Consider the following 19,500-nt stretch of genomic DNA (forward strand, 5'->3'; position numbering starts at 1 on the left):
CTCTGTTTCACTAACCCAGGGCGGTAGCTTAACCAGTCTTTTTCGGCAAAGCAGATTCTTTCCTTGGTCTCAGCTGATATCCGGATTCTCTAGCGATCGTGTGGTCCGGGAAGACTTTCGCAGATTTGTCCGGTGAGATAGCTTGACCTTTCTCCGTCTCCAGAATCTCTTGATGGTCGGTCAACACAGCAGATTCCACCAAGGCAGGCGACACATCTTTTCCAGTGTGTGCTATGGAACCAACTCTTCTTGTTCGTCACTCGAACTGCTGTCCTTGTTGCAAGGAGCACCTGCTATGGTCCTCGCCACCTCGGCTCCAAGCTGTTCGATCTGTCGAAGACCTCGACCATAACTTGGTTGCCAGGACGGAGTTCATGGGCCTCACCTGTCGATCTGTCAGGAAGAGCTTCTCGAACCTGTTGATGAATAGAGATCAAACTGTTGGTTAACTGTACCAAATAATCATTCATCAGAACACATGAAACATCAAGTATGGGGCGTGGCTTAGGAACTCCCCAAATGTTCATCGGTCTCCCAAATACTATCTCATTTGGTGTAAGCCCAGATCGTGAGTGTGGCACCGATCTTATGGACAACAATGCCAAAGGTAGTGCATCTGGCCATTTTAAAGACGTGGAAGCCAGTATTTTCGCCAACTTCAATTTTAAAGTTGCTTTGTGCCTTTCCACTAATCCTGTTGATTGCGGGTGGAAGACTGTACGGAATTTCTGTTTGATCCCTAATCCTTTCAGGACATGCTCAACAACTTGCCCAATAAAATGAGGTCCGTTGTCACTCCACAAAAGCTTACAAACACCATATCTAGGAGAAAAGTCCTTTAGAGGCACCTTTGCTGTGGTGAGAGCAGTATTATCCTTTGTAGGGTATGCCTCTATCCATTTGCTAAAGGCAAATACCACCACTAGGACATATTTCAGATTATTGCAGAGTTTGAGTTGGATGTAATCCATCTGCAAAACTTCAAAAGGTGCGGTTTGTGTAGCAAACCCTCCTGTAGGAGTCTGTGTCCCTTTTCCAGGATTATACTGCTAACAGATCAAACAGGACTGTACTACACTTTTAGCTGTGTTGGCAAATTCAGGATGCTCCCAAACTTGTGTAAGCAATTTAGTTATTGCTAGAGCTCCAAAATGTGCCAGCCCATGTGCCATTTGAACCATAGGTTGTAAATAGGCTGCAGGCAATTTCCACTTATTCATTTCTTTGTTACGCCAACAATCCTCATCGTCCAATAGTCTTTTTTTAGCCCATTGCTCAAGTTCTGCTACATAAGCAGATCTCTGTATATCCAATACTTCCTCTCTAGCGTCATGCCAACACTCAGATTGTGATTTTACTACGTACATGGATGTAGTGCTTCACTGCATCGTAGTCTCATGGGCTACGCGATCTGCAAGGGCATTGCCTTGTCCTATTTTGTCAATGATTTTCTTGTGTGCACTACACTTCATAAGAGCAACTTTTTTGGGGTATGTAAGTGCAGTCAGGAGATTATGTACTAATTCTCCATGGATTATCTGCATCCCGTGGGATGTAAGAAAGCCTATTTCCTTACAGAGTAGGCCAAGATCATGAACCACTCCAAAAGCAAAGCGGCTATCCGTGTAGATGTGCACACACAAGTTGGTGCTAAGTTCACACGCTTGTATCAAAGCTATTAGTTCAGCTGCTTGAACCAACTTCTGAGGTATGCGTGCTGGTTCCACTACTGTCATAATCGTGGTAATTGAATAAGCAGCTGAAGTTGTGTCATCTGGTAACTTCAAACAGGACCCATCAACCCACAGTTCCCTATCTACATCTGGAAGGGGCGTATCTTGCAAATCGATGCAACCCTTTGTCTGTTCCTCAGTAAGGAATATACAATCATGAGTCTCCTTTGACTGAGACTGAGTCACAGGATATGGCAACAAAGTGGCTGGGTTCAGTGTCACGCACCTCTTCAAGGTAATATGAGGTGGTAACAGTGTCAATTCGTATACTGTCAGGCGAGCACTAGTTAAGTGTTGTATCTTAGTCTGATTCAAAAGGTCATCTACTGCATGAGGTACTAGCATCTACAGTTTGTGTGACAAAACTAAACCCTTCACTCTGACGTATGGACACAGCTGGCGCTGCAACTCAATGGAAGCACCCAGACAACGCACGAGCAACAGGATCGAGAACTGCAGAAAAAGATGCACAGGGACGGTGCTTGTCACTGTGCGTCTGTACTAAAACTGACAATGCACACCCATCTTTCTTGTGTACATAGAGTGTAAAAGCCTCCGTGTAATCTGGTGTGCCTAAACCTGGTGCAGAGCAAAGAGCTTGTCTTAACTGACAAAAAGCATTTTGGCATTCATCTGCCCATGGAAGAGGGATTGGAGTGTTTTTAGTCAAAAGCGCTAGCAGGGGTTTAACAATGTGTGAACAACCCAATATCCATTGCATACAAAACGAAGTCAAACCAATGAATGCACGGATCAGTGGAAGGTACAGGTGTGCCTAATATTGCTTGAATGTGATCTGGTGTCAGTGCACGGCACTCCTTAGACAGAAGGTGGCCTAAGTAGGTTACCTTCGGTCTACAATATTGCAATTTCGTTTCTGATACTTTATGGTGGTGTGTAGCAAGAAAAGAAAGCGAAGACAAAGTACATTTTTCACACTGCTCAGGCGTGTCAGCTGCCAACAAGATGTCATCGACATATTGTATGAGAGCCACTCCTTCAGACAAGGTAAAGGAATCAAGTTGTCTTTTTAATGCTTGACTAAAAATAGTTGGACTCTCAGTGTACCCTTGAGGAACTCTACAAAATCTGTATGATTGATTATTCAGAGTGAAACCGAACAAATATCGGCTATCAGGATGAATTGGAATCAAGAAGAAAGCATTTTTCAAATTGATTACAGAAAATGAAGTTGTTGTTGGAGGAACTAGGGTAAGTGATGTTGTTATGTCAGAAACCACAGGGTACTGCAGTATTATAATCTTGTTGACTTCTCTTAAATCAATGATAAATCTATAAATCCTGGTGTCAGTTTCTTTTTTCAAAATGGGAAGAATCAGACTATTGCAAACATTGTGAGGAACTTCTTCCACAACCCCCACTTTATTCAAATCATGAAAAATGAGTGCAAGTGCTTCTTCTCCTTCTCTTGAAACTTTATACTGAGGCAGTCTTGGCAAAGAAGCACCCTCCTTGAAAATAATATGCACTGGCAGAATAACCATTTGCCCTACATCGGTGTCTGAAGTAGCCCACAAAGTACTAGGTAGTGAAGCCTATTTAAATGTCCTCTTTAACAATACAGGATCTCTCACTCACAGGGTAGTTGTCATTCAAAATAACCCCTACTCCTTCCGGTGAATAATGTATTGTAGGCCTGAAATATTTTAGCATATCAAGACCCACAATATTATCTGGTGTGTTCGGAGAGAGTAAAAATGGACATGGAGCAATAAGCTTATCAACAAGGAATGCCAGTAGTTGTGACAGTGGGCTAAGGGAAGATGTTCCATTGAAACCTATTGATGTAATAATTAAGCCAGACAGGTGAACCCTCGGAACCAAGTATTTAGACAAGGCGCTACGAGTAGCTCCTATATCAACCAGAAACTGATCAGTAGAACCAAAAACATGTGCTGTAACATAGGGACCCCTCTGATCTACTGGAACTTCAACTGATTCCTTACCCCATCCTAGGCAATCCTATTCATAAGCAGAATCTTGAAAATCAGACGGCACATAGTCGGACATTTGAAAATGGTTCCGTCTACCAAAAGTGTTAGACCCATCTGTTGGCAATGTTCGGTGCAGCGTTCGATCAGGGAGTACTTCCACCCACACTTAGGGAAGCGGTGATCATCATATTGTTAAAACCCCACAAAGATCCCGAACTATGTGATTCCTACAGGCCCCTATCGCTTATTAACGCCGACTCTAAAATACTAGCCAAAATCCTAGCTGTCAGACTCACTCCCCTAATGACTAATTTAGTGCTCCCTGACCAGTCAGGATTTATCCCCACTCGCTCCACAGTGCACAATACCAGGACACTATTCGCATTATCCCACTATCTACAGCCTTCAACGAGGGCGGTAGCTATAATGTTGGACGCTGCAAAGGCGTTCGATTCAGTGGAGTGGAGCTACCTGATCACTATACTTAACAGAATGGGCTTTCCTAAAAGATTCGTGCAATGGGTGAGACTACTCTACACCGACCCGTGCGCTAGGGTGCGAGTGAATGGCTACGTATCCAACGATTTCCCTATAGGACGTGGTACGAGACAGGGTTGTCCCCTGTCCCCCCTACTATTTGCCCTTGCCCTCGAGCCCCTTGCGTGCAGGATCAGGCAAAAATACAATTCCTCGGCCCTGCGTTTCACGGACAGACCCCTTCATATATCATTATACGCCGATGATATGCTCTTGTATGTGCGCGATCCGGCCACTCACTTAAACCCGCTTCTACGGGAATACGTGAAGTTCGAGGGTCACTCCGGACTTGCCATCAACTGGACCAAATCCTACATTATCCCCTTGACTGATATGGCTGACCCCATACACACGGACTATCCATTGGTCTGGCAAACGGACCCAATTCGCTATTTAGGGGTCATGTTCCATAGAGACCCGGAGGTGGTGATTAGGGCGAACTATGGCACTGTCATTTCCACGTTGGAAGATAAAATCCGGCGTTGGATTCAGCTCGCTCTGTCCTTGGCGGATCGCATAGCGATTGTCAAAATGAATGTCTTGCCCAAGTTCCTTTACCTGTTTAATAACATTCCGATCACCCCCCCTGGCGAGGTATTCCGTCGCATAAAAACACTTACGTTACAGCTCATTTGGGCGGGTAAACAGGCGCGTATCGATTTGCAGACATTGACGCTCCCATATATCAAGGGGGGCTTTGGTGTCCCGGATTTTTTACTATATTACCTTTGCGCGCAAGCTCAATTTGCTGCATACTCGTTTCACGAGGTCCCCTACCTCACGCACACAGCTATTGAAAAAGATGATGTGGCGCCAGTGCCCCTCACTTCCATGCTCACGCATAAGCGCCCTCCCCTTCACTCCCAGGACATCAATCCGGTGGATACCACTGTTAAAGCATGGAACAAATTGAGTCAATTAACACATAAATCACCATTGTTTGCCCCTTCCCTGCCGTTGGCACATCACCAGGCTTTATCGGTCACTGGGGAATCGGTGGGCATGTCCTTACTGCAACAAGTGGGCATATCCACGCTCGGCGATTTATTCTGTGAGGGGGAATTTATAGAACTAGACGACATGACCTTTGTACAGAATAAGTCCCCGTTGTTTATATTCACACACTACAGGCTGAAAAGGGCGTTACGGGAACACTACCCCACTTTCCCACAGGAACCAGATTCCCTGTCTCCCCTACAGCTGATAATTGCATCCCCAAACATCTCCCATATGGTGTCACGGCTGTACTCCTCAGCTCAGGCGGACTTACCCCACTCCACGGCCAGGGTCAAGGGGCGCTGGGACACGGTACTTGACGATCCGCTCACTGAACAGGAATGGCAGCAGGCATGCGCGCTAACTCAGATCCTTACTCCCAATGGGAATCTCCGTATCATACATTTCAAGTTTTTACACCAAGCCTACTATACCCCGGCTCGCATGCACAAATATGGTTTGTTAGATGTTGACCAGTGTAAACGATGCGGGAGGGTGGGGGCTGACTTCCTACACCTAGCCTGGTCATGCGCAGCGATCCAGAACTACTGGAGCGAGGTTTTCATTGCTTTGTCTGCCATGCTGAGCTCCGACATACTATGTTCTATAAGAATGGGTCTTCTGGGAATAACGGCCCAATTTAAGGCTGTTAAACGTAAATTCTGTGTTATCGCGCTGCTGCTGGCCAAGAGACAAGTAGCTCAATGCTGGAATAGCTCCAAGAAACCAACTGTGGCCAGATGGCTGGGGGACATGGCCAGCTGCAGAGATAGGCTCAGAACCTACGAGGAGGACCTGCCGGCGAAATCCAGACCTAAGGACTTTTGGTGTTATCTCACTGATTTTCTAGTTGCAAGACAGGCTGCAGAGGAGGAGCAAGGGCTCCCTGAGCTATCGCCTGGGTGATATGTCTTTAACGATTGCCATTATTCACGTGAGCGCTGGTGCCTGCGCGTGCCGTTGTTTCTTGCATTGCACTAATCATTTCCTTTTTTTCTTCAGGGGTAATGGTCTCCAGTTAAATGTTGTACCCAGGTCTGCTGGTTGCGACCTCTGGTTCCTAAAAAAAACACAAATACCGTTACAAGACCAAACTGTATGTTTTACACTGCCGTCCTGACTGCTTGTATCTATGTACAATGCGCGTTTATTGTGTATTCCACCTTCGCAGCCGGCCCCAGGGTTGTAGGCTACCAGCTGTGTAATGTTATGACTTTGCTACAATAAAGGTCTTGGAAAAAAAAAAAAGTGTTAGACCCATCCTTCCCACGTATATTAGCATCAAACCTAGCGCGATCATTCGTGCTTCCTTTAGGCCCTGAATATCCTGAGCGATTTCTTATTTGTCCCCGACCACGTGCACTGCTGAACACGCAGTACTGGACAATCAGAAAGCCAATGTCCAAATTTCTTGCAGTACGCACACTGATCAACAGACAAATTCGAACGAGTATAGGAAGGAAAGGACGAACCATAAGATCCACGTCCACCTCTATTATTACTTATAGAAGGCAGGCCATACGCTTGAGCCAACATAACCTCTGTTTTCAACTCTTTAAACTTTTTATCATCATTACTTTTAGCTTCTAATTCTTGTCGCTCATTATACTGAGCCATAGTTAGGAGAGAAACCGGACAAGAGGTAGTCCATGAACTTTCACTCGTCTTTAGGCGACTAGCTATTCTGGCAAAAGGTTTGCAACATATTTATCGACAAACAGATGCCTACCCGTGTCATCTGTCAATGACTGGCCACTAAAATCGTGGAATGCATCTTCAAAGTGTGTGAAGAAGTCAGAAACTGATTCATCTACCTTTTGCTTGCAAGAAGCTAATACTGTCCAATCTATCTTTTTAGGGGGAATGATCATCTTTAACTTAACTAATATAGCTGCCGGAAGATTTAAAAATAACTGACACTGTTTCTGTGCAGGTTCTCTATCTTCATCTAACTGCTCTAAATCTTTCCACAATGCTCCAAATGTCGCACGATCATCAACTTTACGCACAGTTCTCCACATATCAGGCGGTAATAATAGTCCAAAAAACAAATCAATATCAGACAAAGTCATAGTACAAGAGTTAATGGCACCCTCAACTTCCTCATAAAAGGCTGCTGGATTCTTTCGCGGATCAGGCAATGCTTTTTTAAGTGCCATAACATCTGCTCCATTCCAAGGAGTGTAAACCCAATTATAAATAAAATACCCTTTTGCATCAATAGAATTCTTATCATCACTTGTACCCGTTCCTTAAAGGAGAACATATAAAGGTGCGGCTTCCCACATGGGTTTCACATTAAATACAACATTCTTATCTGTTTCAGGAGTAGAAGTTTGTGCCATGCTGGTTTGGGATGTTTGTGCAGCTGCATCTGCTGTATTTTTCTCCTCTCACAAACGGGCTGCTTCAACACGCACTTTAACCAAGTGTCTGGTCGTGTCAGTCACCTGGGAGAAGACAAAAAGACCGTCACGTAGTTGTTTACAATCAGCTGCTACATCGTCAGGCTCCATTTCTACCGAATAATTTCTAAACCGTTTGATAACCTCTTACGCAAATGTATCGGTAAAATATATTTGCTCCCTTTCCTGCCAATCTTTTATACTATCTAAAAGTTCAGAAGCAGTGGCAGTACTACAAACTGCATTGCCCGCAGCAGATCTAATCTGAGACGCACGTTCAGCAGATTATATCGAGCGAGTTTCTCTAGCTTTGTCCTGGTCTGTAGGAGAGTCCTCATCTGACTCATAAGGAGCAGAAGGAAGAGTATACGGAGGTGGACAATGATATAATAAGAGAGAATCATCTTGGGGTTTATTAAGAATAGGATAAAGACGTCTACGAACAACGTATTGGCCATTTACCTGTAAATGATGCTCCCTATCTTCCCTCTCTTTAATTTCTTTAATTTCCCTATTTTTCATTTCCAATGCTTTCGCATGAATGGACTTACGTTGTTCTTTTTCAATCAAGGCTTGCTCACGCTTCATACGCTCACGCACTTCTTTCTCCACATTCGCACACAGTCAAACATATCTTGCCAAGCCTTTCACTTAAACATTTGTTGCTCCACATTCTGAATCTTTCGCAAATCAAATGACCCATGCATAGGCCAAGGCAACTCAGGATCTTTACGAGTGTATTTGTTCCATAATGTGCTGTACATTATGGATGAAATACCATACTTAATATACATCTCCCTATTAGGCATCACCTCCAGGGGGGCTGAATGTGCTTCATCGAGTTTCAAACTAGTACCACTACAAAAGCAACACATCCTACGAAGTGTGCTAGAAACAGCATGCCAAAAATAGTGCAGAATATACAGTTTTATAATCAAAGTAGCGCTTAAGATACTCTTCGTACTTTGCGCCGTTCAAACAAATTCAAATAGAGAAAAATCTCCTCATTACCTGCCTATATGAATTGCAATGCATATATAATTATCAAACAAATACTAATATTGGCCAATCTTACAAACAAAAGCCACAGTAAGGGGCCGATTATGATGGCGGACGGACCTGAGTCCGTCCGCCACCATAGAGTAGGAGGGACCGTCCGCAGGGGCTGCGGCGGTCCCTCCGTGCAGATTAGGATGTGACCGCCAGGGTGGCGGTCACATCCTCAATCTTTAACATTGCGGCGGGTGCAGCTTCAAGCTGCACCCGCCGCAATGTTAAAAATGCATGCACAGCATTTGCGTGCACAAAGCAGCAGGCACCGCGCGGTGCCTGCCGCTTTGTCCACGCAAATGCAGGGGGGTACCATAGGTACCCCCCATGTGCAACCACCATCCCTCCTTCACCCAGGGGGCCCGCAACGGGCCCCCGAAGTGAAGGTCCGTATGCTTTTCCACAGCGGAAAAGCCGCCGTGGTAAAGCATACTTTCTACTCCATCCTAATGTAGCTGGCGGTGTCTGATAGACACCACCAGCCATGTTAATGCTTTTCCGCCGCGGTCGGAAGGCGACCGCGGCGGAAAAGCGGAAGACAGATTCTCAGACCCACCAGCCATCCTAATTTGGCGGTGGGTCTTTGTAGCCTCCGCGGCGGATTTCCCGCATCCTCCGGGCCGGCGGTGGCTTCCGCCGGCCCGGTGGATGCGGGAAATCCACCATCATAATCAGCCCCTAAGTGTTACTAAACTACCTTACCAATCAAAGGCATCAAAAAACCAACAGCAAGTGCCGCAGAACAGCTCTTACCATCAAATGGTGTCCAGGTTCTAACTGCCAAGTTCTCAAATCGACCAAATAATCACTGCACGGCGAATCAACAGAAGAGATCTTAGTCGAGGACCGGCGCCACCTGGATGGTCAGATTAGAAAGAAAGGAAAAACGCTGTGGTTGCCAAGACTCGGGTCTTCTCAGTCAGCGATCGCGTCCAATGCGAGATTCCAATGCTTCGTTTCAACCACTCCTTAGGGCATTCGAGTCGCCGATGAGCTCTGCGTTGGAAGCGCCAATTTGTAGTAGTGGGCCTCAGCAAGACCTACCAGTGCTAGGGGTTCTCCCCTCTCTGCACAGAGTCCTCAGACCAATAGGAAGAAGTTGTCACAGAAACTGGAATAGAAAAGACAGCGTTTATTAAACCTCATGAGGTGGAACTACATTCACACAGCACCCTTCGGTTATGTATGAAGTAGCACACTGAAAGGAAGGAGCTTGATCCTTTTATACCCACACAGGGGCTCAAATGAAGGCGGTACAAGTCCAAAATGCTGGTTGTTGGTACATATTAGGTCATACAGAAAGTGTACAGGCAACAAGTGGGAGAAGCTACCAGTTTGCTAATTCTGGTGAACACATCCTGACAGTTACAGACTAAAGCATCTGCAAGCGCAACTGAGCATGTGCGAAGGTGGAAGAGGCTCAATATAACTCGTCTCTAGGCAGATTTCAAGAGCACTTAACAGAAAGGTAGGATAAAGCACATGGCGAGCACATGGCAAACAAAATGGCTGACAGAAATACAAAATGGATTCCACAAAACGGACAAGATAGTCTCTAAATACAGGATCTCTTCTGCTAATGCTTAACCTAATTGTTGCCAAATTACAACACCTCCTCCAGTATGGTTTACTTATAGCTGGTTTTTACCTGCACTTAGCGTAGCGACCTGAATTCCTGAAATGGCAGCAGCAACTGGGATGGCTGGCTCAAGTGAGAGCCCTGCTTCTTTTCTCTTGTAACAGATGTCTTCTGTTCTGCAATTACATCTAAGGGTGGGGGCAAAACTTTGAAATGGCACCTAGGTGCTCACAGCCAATCACATAGAAGGAAACAGTCTAGTAGAGGTGGAAAGCTTGATGACCTTGGATTGGCTTCTCAATGTCTTGTTTTTCTCTCTCGTAGGTAAAAATGTTTCAATTCCACAGGCTCTGCAGCTATCGATTTACATGCCTAGAAATAAGTACATGCCTGCTTTTCACTCCTACCCCGATTTCTGTTTCAAATGTGACAATAATGTAAAATCATGTTTGTAAAACATACCTAAGTCTTTCCTTTGCAGTATGAAAGCCAACTCGAAGCCAATATTCCTTTGACATATTGTGGATAGTGGCAAGGCGAGTATTCATAAATGTGCATCATGAATTACACAAATGATTGATGGAGCTTTTTGCCTCACTTTTTTCTGGACACTCTGTTTTTGTCTATGATTGAGTAGGGAAAGAAAAGCGGCATCAAATTTCATCATTCATAAGAGCAAAAGAGAGTTGAAAGATTGCATTGTTGTTTTCTGATAGTGCTGATGCACTCTGCATTGTGTGTAGTATGGAAATAAATAAATGAGTTTCAAAGAAATCGGAATCTGCAGTTGAAAATACATTTTACTAGTGATGATACACCATACACCGCTGGTCATCAAGGTTGTGAACTTCGAAACAAGCCAAAAGGAGGAGTTGTGGAAAACAAATTTTTCCTTATTGGGCCACCCCTTTTAATTTTGTTTTTATTACTTTTATGAAGCATGTGCAAAACTTGCTTAACTTAGCATTGAAAGTCCATAGCTATTCTCTCCACCCCCACATTTTAGTGACAGTGAGTGCCAGTAAAATCTCAGAACGCCTTTAATGAAAAGGTAATATATAGTTAAACCCAACATTGTGGGTGTTGTTGAACATTTTTGAGAATGTGTTATTGGCTGACAAGACCCATTGTGCTTTTTTTGGACCTTCTCATTGTGAATAGTTGATATGCGTGATGGGTAGTCTTGCTTGATGGAGTCTAATCTCAAACCATTTCAAAACTGTTTAAAAAAACAATATGAAAGGGTCAACAATGTAATTCATATTATTGAGCAAATTCCAGTCAAATCTATTCACAACAAACATCGATTATTGGCGATTGCCTTTATTGTTTTTGTATGCATTACCTTAGTTAAATAGGAGATCACAGATAAGTCATAGCAACACACATCAAATCGCTTCATCTGGCATTTTAGAATATTTTGGCAAAACAACGGTTGGAAACAAAAAGATATGGAATCAGTAAAATTTGAAGTCAGCTATAGTTAAAAGTTGTAAGAGACTACTATTGATGGTATATATGTTCATGATTGTGTAGACGGCTATTAGAAATGGGGGTCTTTAGTTGGCAGAGGTAGTTACCGTTGTCCAAATAGGGGCCCTTAATTCTAGCCATGGTAAGGGGGATATACTTGTAAAATAACCCCTGCTCATCCCCTTCATAGCTTGGAACGAGTAAACAGGCTTATCTCAGAGGCAGTGTGTAAAGCATTTGTGAATACATACAGTAATATGGCGAAAACAGTACAAATGGACACCACACCAGTTTAGAAAAATAAATAATCTTCATCTAAACCAAAACAAGACCAAACGACAAGAATCCACAATACAGTTATCAAGATATCCTTAAAAATAGGTTATTCACTCAATTAAAGATATAAATCCCAAAATATGGCTCTGCCCGCGAGGAGTCAAGCAGACCCACAAAGAACAGTACATTTGAAACGATGAAAGAAAAGAAGTGCACAGCTTTGGGGAGGTGATACTTCACTGGTGCTGGGCGGCGTTGGTTCCTTATGACCCCAGGGGAGGTAAAGCCTCAGTTCCTTACTGTAGTGCAGGGGATGTGGGATATAGGTACCTTACTGTGTCAGGGAGGTGACATCACTGTGGAGGCAAGGCGTCAGCTCCTTATGAGGGTGCAGTATCGATGGATTCAGGGGTCACCCACATCGAGTGTCGGCTCCAGATTAATGAAGTACTGGTGCGGTGCGAGTCAAAATGATGCATTGTAGACGACACAAGCAGTTTCCTCGGCTCCAGTACAGGCAGCAGCCTCTGTGAAGGCTTTGGAGCCGATGCGGTGCGGCAACAGCAGCCATCAGGCCTACTGTGCAAGTCGGGGTACGGCGTTGTGCTCTTTACGAACGGTGTGCACAGCTTCAGTGCCTGTTACAGCATCACTCAACGGCGTTGGTGTTGCAATTTTCTTCTGTTTCAGCTGAAACAGCAGCTCCAGATGCAGAAAGATAGAAGAAACTAAGTATTTGTGTCGCTGAGACTTCAGAACAAGTGGCAAACTCAACTTCAAGCTTGGAGATCTTTTCCGCAAGCAGGTGAAAAAGCAATCAGCAAAGTCCTTTTCTCCTTTCCTTGGCAGCAAGTAGCCACTGCAGTCCAACCCCATACAGAAAAAGGAACAGGGGCAGTATTGCTCCTCAGCTTCTCTGACTCTTCTCCTTGGCAAAGGCTCCTCTTGATTCCCCGAAGTGATCTAAAACTTCGGGTCTGGGCCCCTCTTTTTATACACAAAAAACATTTGTTCTCTGAACGTAGAGAGTGTCTGTACTATACATTTGCAGTTGCAACAATTATTTAGAACAGAGGCCCTGAAGAAAGCCTTAGGAGTTTTTCCCCATTTGGTAGAAACATGTTGGCCCCTCAGCAGCTATTTGTTTGAACTGCTATGATTGCGCTGTTCTTGGTTATAATCTGAAAGAGACTGATAGCCATTAAAGTTTATCTCGCTGTCTTTCTCTATTCATTTTTATTCTCACATATTTCTTTTTGCACTGCACTAGTTCCCACTTAATGATCAAACATATGGTCTACGAGCAACTCGGGGACTACAACTCTGTCTCTTATGGAGTGTATGGATCCTGTGTCAATGATCTAGAGACTTACCATCCCTACCTTTGGATGACCATATGATAATATTGATCACGAACAAGACTTTGATGGGAATCCATCTCTGGACATTGGGATACACCTAAGGTTGCTAGTGGCTATGTGCGTTTGTACATGAATATCTTGCTAATGTTTGTAAGGATTTTTACTCTGCACCTAAGCGCCGGGCATAGGTTTTATCACTTGCTAGGATTTATAATTTTTGTTCCTATTAGACTCCCAAGGTTTTCTCAGTTATTCAGTGTCTGTACCCAGCCAGAACAATTTCTGTCCTCTCATGTGCAGCTTCCTGGCAGTAGGTGGAGACAACATTGGGAAATGTACCAAAGATCTACTCTTCCTGATCGTGAAAACGGCCAAGAGACTGGCAGATGCCTTACTCGTCAAGATTACGGCTATGGAGGTAGCTATTAGAGGGACACTCACCAAAACCCCCTTCAAAACTAAACTGGCTGAGATCAATCAAGAGATTACGGAAAGTCAAGAGTTTCTCCTCAAACAAAAGATGACTAAACTTCAGAAAGATGTGGCTAGATTCGACAAAGAGAAGGTATATCCCTATCTTAAAGATGGATATTCCAATAATAGAACAAGCTACTCTTCTGATGAGAACTCGGACACAGGGAGTCGGAGGGGCTCCTCTGGCAGCGACTCCAGTGGGAGTTTCCCCACTAAGAACAATCGCAATCAACGACGGGGTAATTGGAATCAGGGTTACAACAATGGACCAATGTTTCATGGGCCACCACAAATGATGCCACCTTGGCATTACCCCTTCTACCCACCGGGACCACCACAGTTCTATCCCATGAACCCTCCTTTTTTAGACAGAGGTTGGGGCAGAGGAAGAGGGCGCAAGTGAGGAACTCCAAAAGGTGTGTTTTGGCAAGACCAGCAAACTGCATCTCCCTCGGTGGAGAAATGGAGCACGACTAGGGGAAGGAGAGTTTGATTGTCAATCTCTCTGAGAGGTCACTCACTCCCCTCGAAACCAAAGTCCTGGAAAAGGGTTTGGGATTTGTCCCAACGCCAACACCTGATAGCTTCACTGAGATGTGTGAAGTTAAACAACTGTTCAGGAAGGTACGCTTACGGGTGTTCTTTCATGATAAACCTGCCATTGAAAGAACTGACACAGGGCTGCGTAAACCACCAACCTTCAACCCTTCCGATAACATGGTCCCACCTGAGGTACTAGCATTTGAAAAGGCTGTCCTCAGAGGTTTGGAAACCAGACCAGTCACCACTAACTTTAACAACCTGAGCAAAGCTGAGAGACAGGCGGTTCAGTGCCTGTCCAACGACACATCCATCGTCATTAAACAGGCTGATAAGGGTGGTGCCACCGTGATTCTGAACAGCAGTGACTATGACACAGAATGTAAACGCCAGCTGCCTGCTACCCATTACAGACCTTATACTACAGATCCTACTAAAAGACTTACCACTATCATCACTAGCCTAATTATGGAAGGGGAAACAAATGAGTGGATCACTAAAAATGAAGCTGCTTTCTTACTGCCCACCGAGCCGGTGATACCCTACTTCTAACTCCTCCCAAAGATCAATAAAGGGCAAAGCCCAGTCCCTGGCAGGCCCATTGTCTCAGGGATTGGCTCTTTACTCGAGCCGCTCTCCAAATTTTGCCACTCATTTTTACAACCGGTGCTTAGGAAGATACCCTCTTTTCTACAAGACACCAGGGATGTGCTCTGTCTGATAAACAACATCGAGGGGAGGGAGGATGTGGTCCTCCTCCTAACGTTAGACGTTGAAGCACTTTACAATAACATCCCTCAACAAGCAACCCTAGAAGCTGTCGAGTCTACCCTCCTACAGGAAGAATGGTGCTCACCTACACCTATTTCATTTATACTAGCGTGTGCAACTATAGCCCTTACTGAGAACTTCTTTCAGTATGGAACCCAACTATACCATCAAATCAGGGGGACTTCTATGGGTTCTACTTTTGCCCCAGTCTAGCCTGCATCTACATGTCTACCTTCGAAGAAAATGTAATCAGAGCCACTAAAAACCCCTTCAGTGACAACCTGACACTCTGGCGAAGGTACATAGACGATATCCTCGTGCTATGGAAAGGAGACCGGACTACCTGTGAGTCCTTCTGTACGTGGATCAATCTGCAAAATCCCTTCCTCAAGTTCACTGGTACTATCTCAGAGACGGCTATCCACTTTCTAGACCTAAGTATTAGTCTTAACCCGGATGGGTGAAAGACCACACTCTATCGGAAAAACACTGACAGAAATAGTCTTCTTCTCTATGAGAGTTACCACCCGATAGCCCTGAGGGACAATCTCCCATTTGGACAGTTCCTCAGGGTGCGCAGAAATTGCACAGACAGGGCAGACTTCAATCATGAAGCAAGTATCCTGCAACACAAATTACAGGATAGAGGGTACCCGGCTAGGCTTGTGTATAATTCTTGCAAACGAGCCCTGAACAACCCTAGAGAAGCACTACTGGAGACAATTCCCAAAGAGTCCGATGATTTGATCACATGTGTCACCTGCTTTACAAAAAACTCAGCTTACATCAAGAACACTATAAACAAACATTGGAACATCATTAATTCTAGTAGTCTGAACATTCCACGGCCTCGTTTTGCTTTCAAACGGATGGCCAACCTTAAGGACGCACTAATTCACACACGGCCCAAGAAACAAAATGCTAACAGCCAAAGTACCTTGTGGGGTCTTCCACCAGTGACAGGTCACTTTCCCTGTGGGGGATGTACTGTTTGTCCTCAAACTGGACAAAGCAAGGAGATCACCCTCACGGACACCTTCACCTGGCAGTTGCGTAAACATACTAATTGCAACAGCACCAGGTGTATCTATATACTTACCTGCCCGTGTAACAAACATTACATTGGGATGACCATGAGACAAGTAAAATTGCGTATCATGGAGCACAAAAGCAATATTAGATGCCTCTAGACACTTACCAGGCTGTACGACCATTACACACAGCAAGGCCATCAGGCAGACAGCATTCGCTGGTTGGTTTTGGAATCCCATCCCACCATTACTCAGCAGGCCTTGTTCAGAATCGAACAAAGATGGGTTCACCGTCTTCAACTAGATACGAGTGCCCTAAACGACTCGGTACCTTGGTGGTCTCTCTCACATTAGAACTGACCCTTCTGTCTACTTATCATATTGTTCACAAACCCCATACTTTCTCACAGGTTGGGTTTTTTTCTGTCCCATTCAGTGCCTACTTTTCCACTGTTTTATTGTGTCTCCCTTGCCATCACAAGAAACACTCTAAGAGTACAGTCGCCATGTATGCGCACCAGCGACCAATAGCCTGATGAATGGACAGGTGCCTGTGACCTCTTCTGTGTTGTCCCGTACAAACCAATACATTTTCCTCCCCTTGCTTTCATCGCCACCTAGACAAAGGCCCCCTTCCATTGTGGTCGGGTCCCGTTTATTTCATACCCTTCCCGAGCGGACTTGGACAATCATGTATTCGCATCTTTTCCTTATACTGGCCTTTGTCCAACGTCCCTTTTCCACACCCAAGATGGCCACCACTAATATGCCACGGGTCGTACTGACGGAATCAATGCAGTAGAGTTTGCCGAGGAAAATACTTGAACATGCGCAGCGGAGTCCCGTTGCAGCCCCGCCCCCACGTGAACTTGGCGAGGCAGGAGCTACATAAACTACACACAGATGAGGGGTCCGCTACCAGCTGCTCTGTCCTGACCAGACGGTGGGGGTAGGTGTTAGCGGCTTTGACTGCACGCTGATCGGGTAAGTCTACATGGTGACCTTCGCGTTTTCCAATTTGTAACCCTGTCGGTTTCAGTCTACGCCGGGTGCATTTTGCCGGTGGGGCTGGCCGCTATTTGCCGATCGCAGTTGTTAAACGCCGGTCTTTGGTTACGGGCACAGTCTCTGGTGGTTTTAGCCTACGTGCCCCCTGAGATGTTTCCTGAGCCCGGATTTGGCCGCGGCTGGTTCCTGTTCCCTAGCGAGTTTCGCTTGGGTGTGCAGGGATAGGTCATGCTAGTTCGTTGCACTGGCATTCATCAAGGTCTACGTGCTGCCGCAGGAGTACATGTTCGACGAGGCTACACAGGTGCTCAAATGCGTGTCCTGACTTGCGGCTACCCCCTCAGCAACCTCCACTCTGTGAACCACGACCTACGATGGGATTTAAATACAAGACTCATGAGTATTAGTCATTGATTTACCCCCACGCTCTCATCCATCTCCCAGGTACCTGACCTATACGTGCAGGTCCCACTGCCATGCTTCCGGGCAGCCATGCGCTATACAAGTCCCAAATTCATTCATTCATTCATTCACTGGAGCAGACTGCGGGGCACCTTAGGATCTCACTTAGGGTAAGCTCTGACACCCTGTGCCCTCTCATGTTCCTCATCATTCCCTTTAGCTTTAGCGTCTTTCAACCTTTTAATGCAATCATCTGATATCCAAATGGAGATATGCATGTGACTATCCTTCAGTTGGTTGCTTGTTTTATAATCACGAGTGTGCCTTTGAGCGTATTTTTGTGTATATCTTGTATCATAACAAACACAGTACTGCATTTACTCCTGTGTTATGTATTTACCTTTAGGTTGCTTCAGATCGGCAGGACCCGTTGGCCTGCCCTTATACGACCTCATGGAATAAGGTTGTAAAAACACTTTTTTTCTTTTGATTTTCACTGTGTAGTACTGACCACCTAGGACCTGACGAATTGCCATTTTGGCAAGAAACATGTTGACCTGATCAGAGGGTTGTGGGTATCTTGCTCTGTACACTCTTAGCATATATCTCCCCTCCCACCATTTTAACCAAGGGCGTCAGCCAAGTCAATAAAGCTCATTGTGGACTGACCCACCTTTTTTAATTCACCACTTTTCCACGACTACACTTTCTCTGGCCATCTTACTCGCATGCACCATATGGCTGGAACAAAAGATCTCCGATAAAGAGCCCCTTTACGGGTGCCCGTCAGACATTGCAGCGCCAGTCTGACGAGGAGCAGAACCCATATGATGAAGCATGACATCTAGCTTGCTAGGTGTGTGAGGGTTTTAGTTCCACAAAGGGAATTTCCCCATCTTTCTCTTCTTCTTCTATGCTCTACACTCTCACCTCTCCTCTTCACCCACCCTGGGGAACTTTATACCCTTCTTGTGCTACAACCCCATACACAAAACAGAACAGGGGCAGTATTGCTCCTCAGTTTCTCTGACTCATCTCCTTGGCCAAGGCTCCTCTTGATTCCCTGAAGTGATCTAAAACTTCGGGTCTGGGGCCTCTTTTTATACACAAAAAACATTGGTTCTCTGAACATAGAGAGCGTCTGTACCCAGCCAGAACAATTTCTGTCCTCTCATGTGCAGCTTCCTGGCAGTAGGTGGAGACAGCATTGGGGAAGGTAGACCAGGCCCATTCAGGTGAAAGGAAATATCTTCCCCCTACTCTAAATGAAGCCATGGTCTATTCAGCCCAGCCCTGACTCATCAGGCTCTCTGGAGCCACCGACCCTCTCCAGCCCCTGTCCTCCAAAATCCAGACATGCAATACACAAACCTAGCAGAGGCACACTGCAGGGTTAGGCAAGAAAATACCTGCTTTCTGAAAGTGGTATTTTCAAACACAGAAAGCAAAATTCACCCTCACTAAAAGATGCGATTTAACAAACATTCTGAGTTCAGGCATACTAAACTTTATTTTCCTACCTTGTTCCTAGGGGTAGTTATGTTTATAAGATGTTGTAGACAGAGACCCCATTCTGTCCTATGGGAACATGTGGCCTTTCAATAATGAAAAACGAAATTGGCAGTAATTCATTATCAGGAGATGCCACACGAACCAGGGAATGTCTTACCTTTCACATACCCTGTACCCTGCCCAATGGGGTACCCAGGGCCTACCATAGGGGTGATTACATGTACGAAAAGGGAAGGTGTTGCTTGGCAAGTGATTTTATTTGCCAGGTCGACATGGCAGTACTAGACTGCATGCAGGTTCTGGAATTGGAGACCAGAGTTACATTTCATAGGCTGGTTTTGTGGGTGGCACAATCAGTGCTGCAGCCCACTAGCAGCATTTGATTAACAGGCCCTGG

Source organism: Lissotriton vulgaris, chromosome 1_1 (assembly GCF_964263255.1).
Source record: "Lissotriton vulgaris chromosome 1_1, aLisVul1.2, whole genome shotgun sequence".
NCBI lineage: Eukaryota > Metazoa > Chordata > Amphibia > Caudata > Salamandridae > Lissotriton > Lissotriton vulgaris.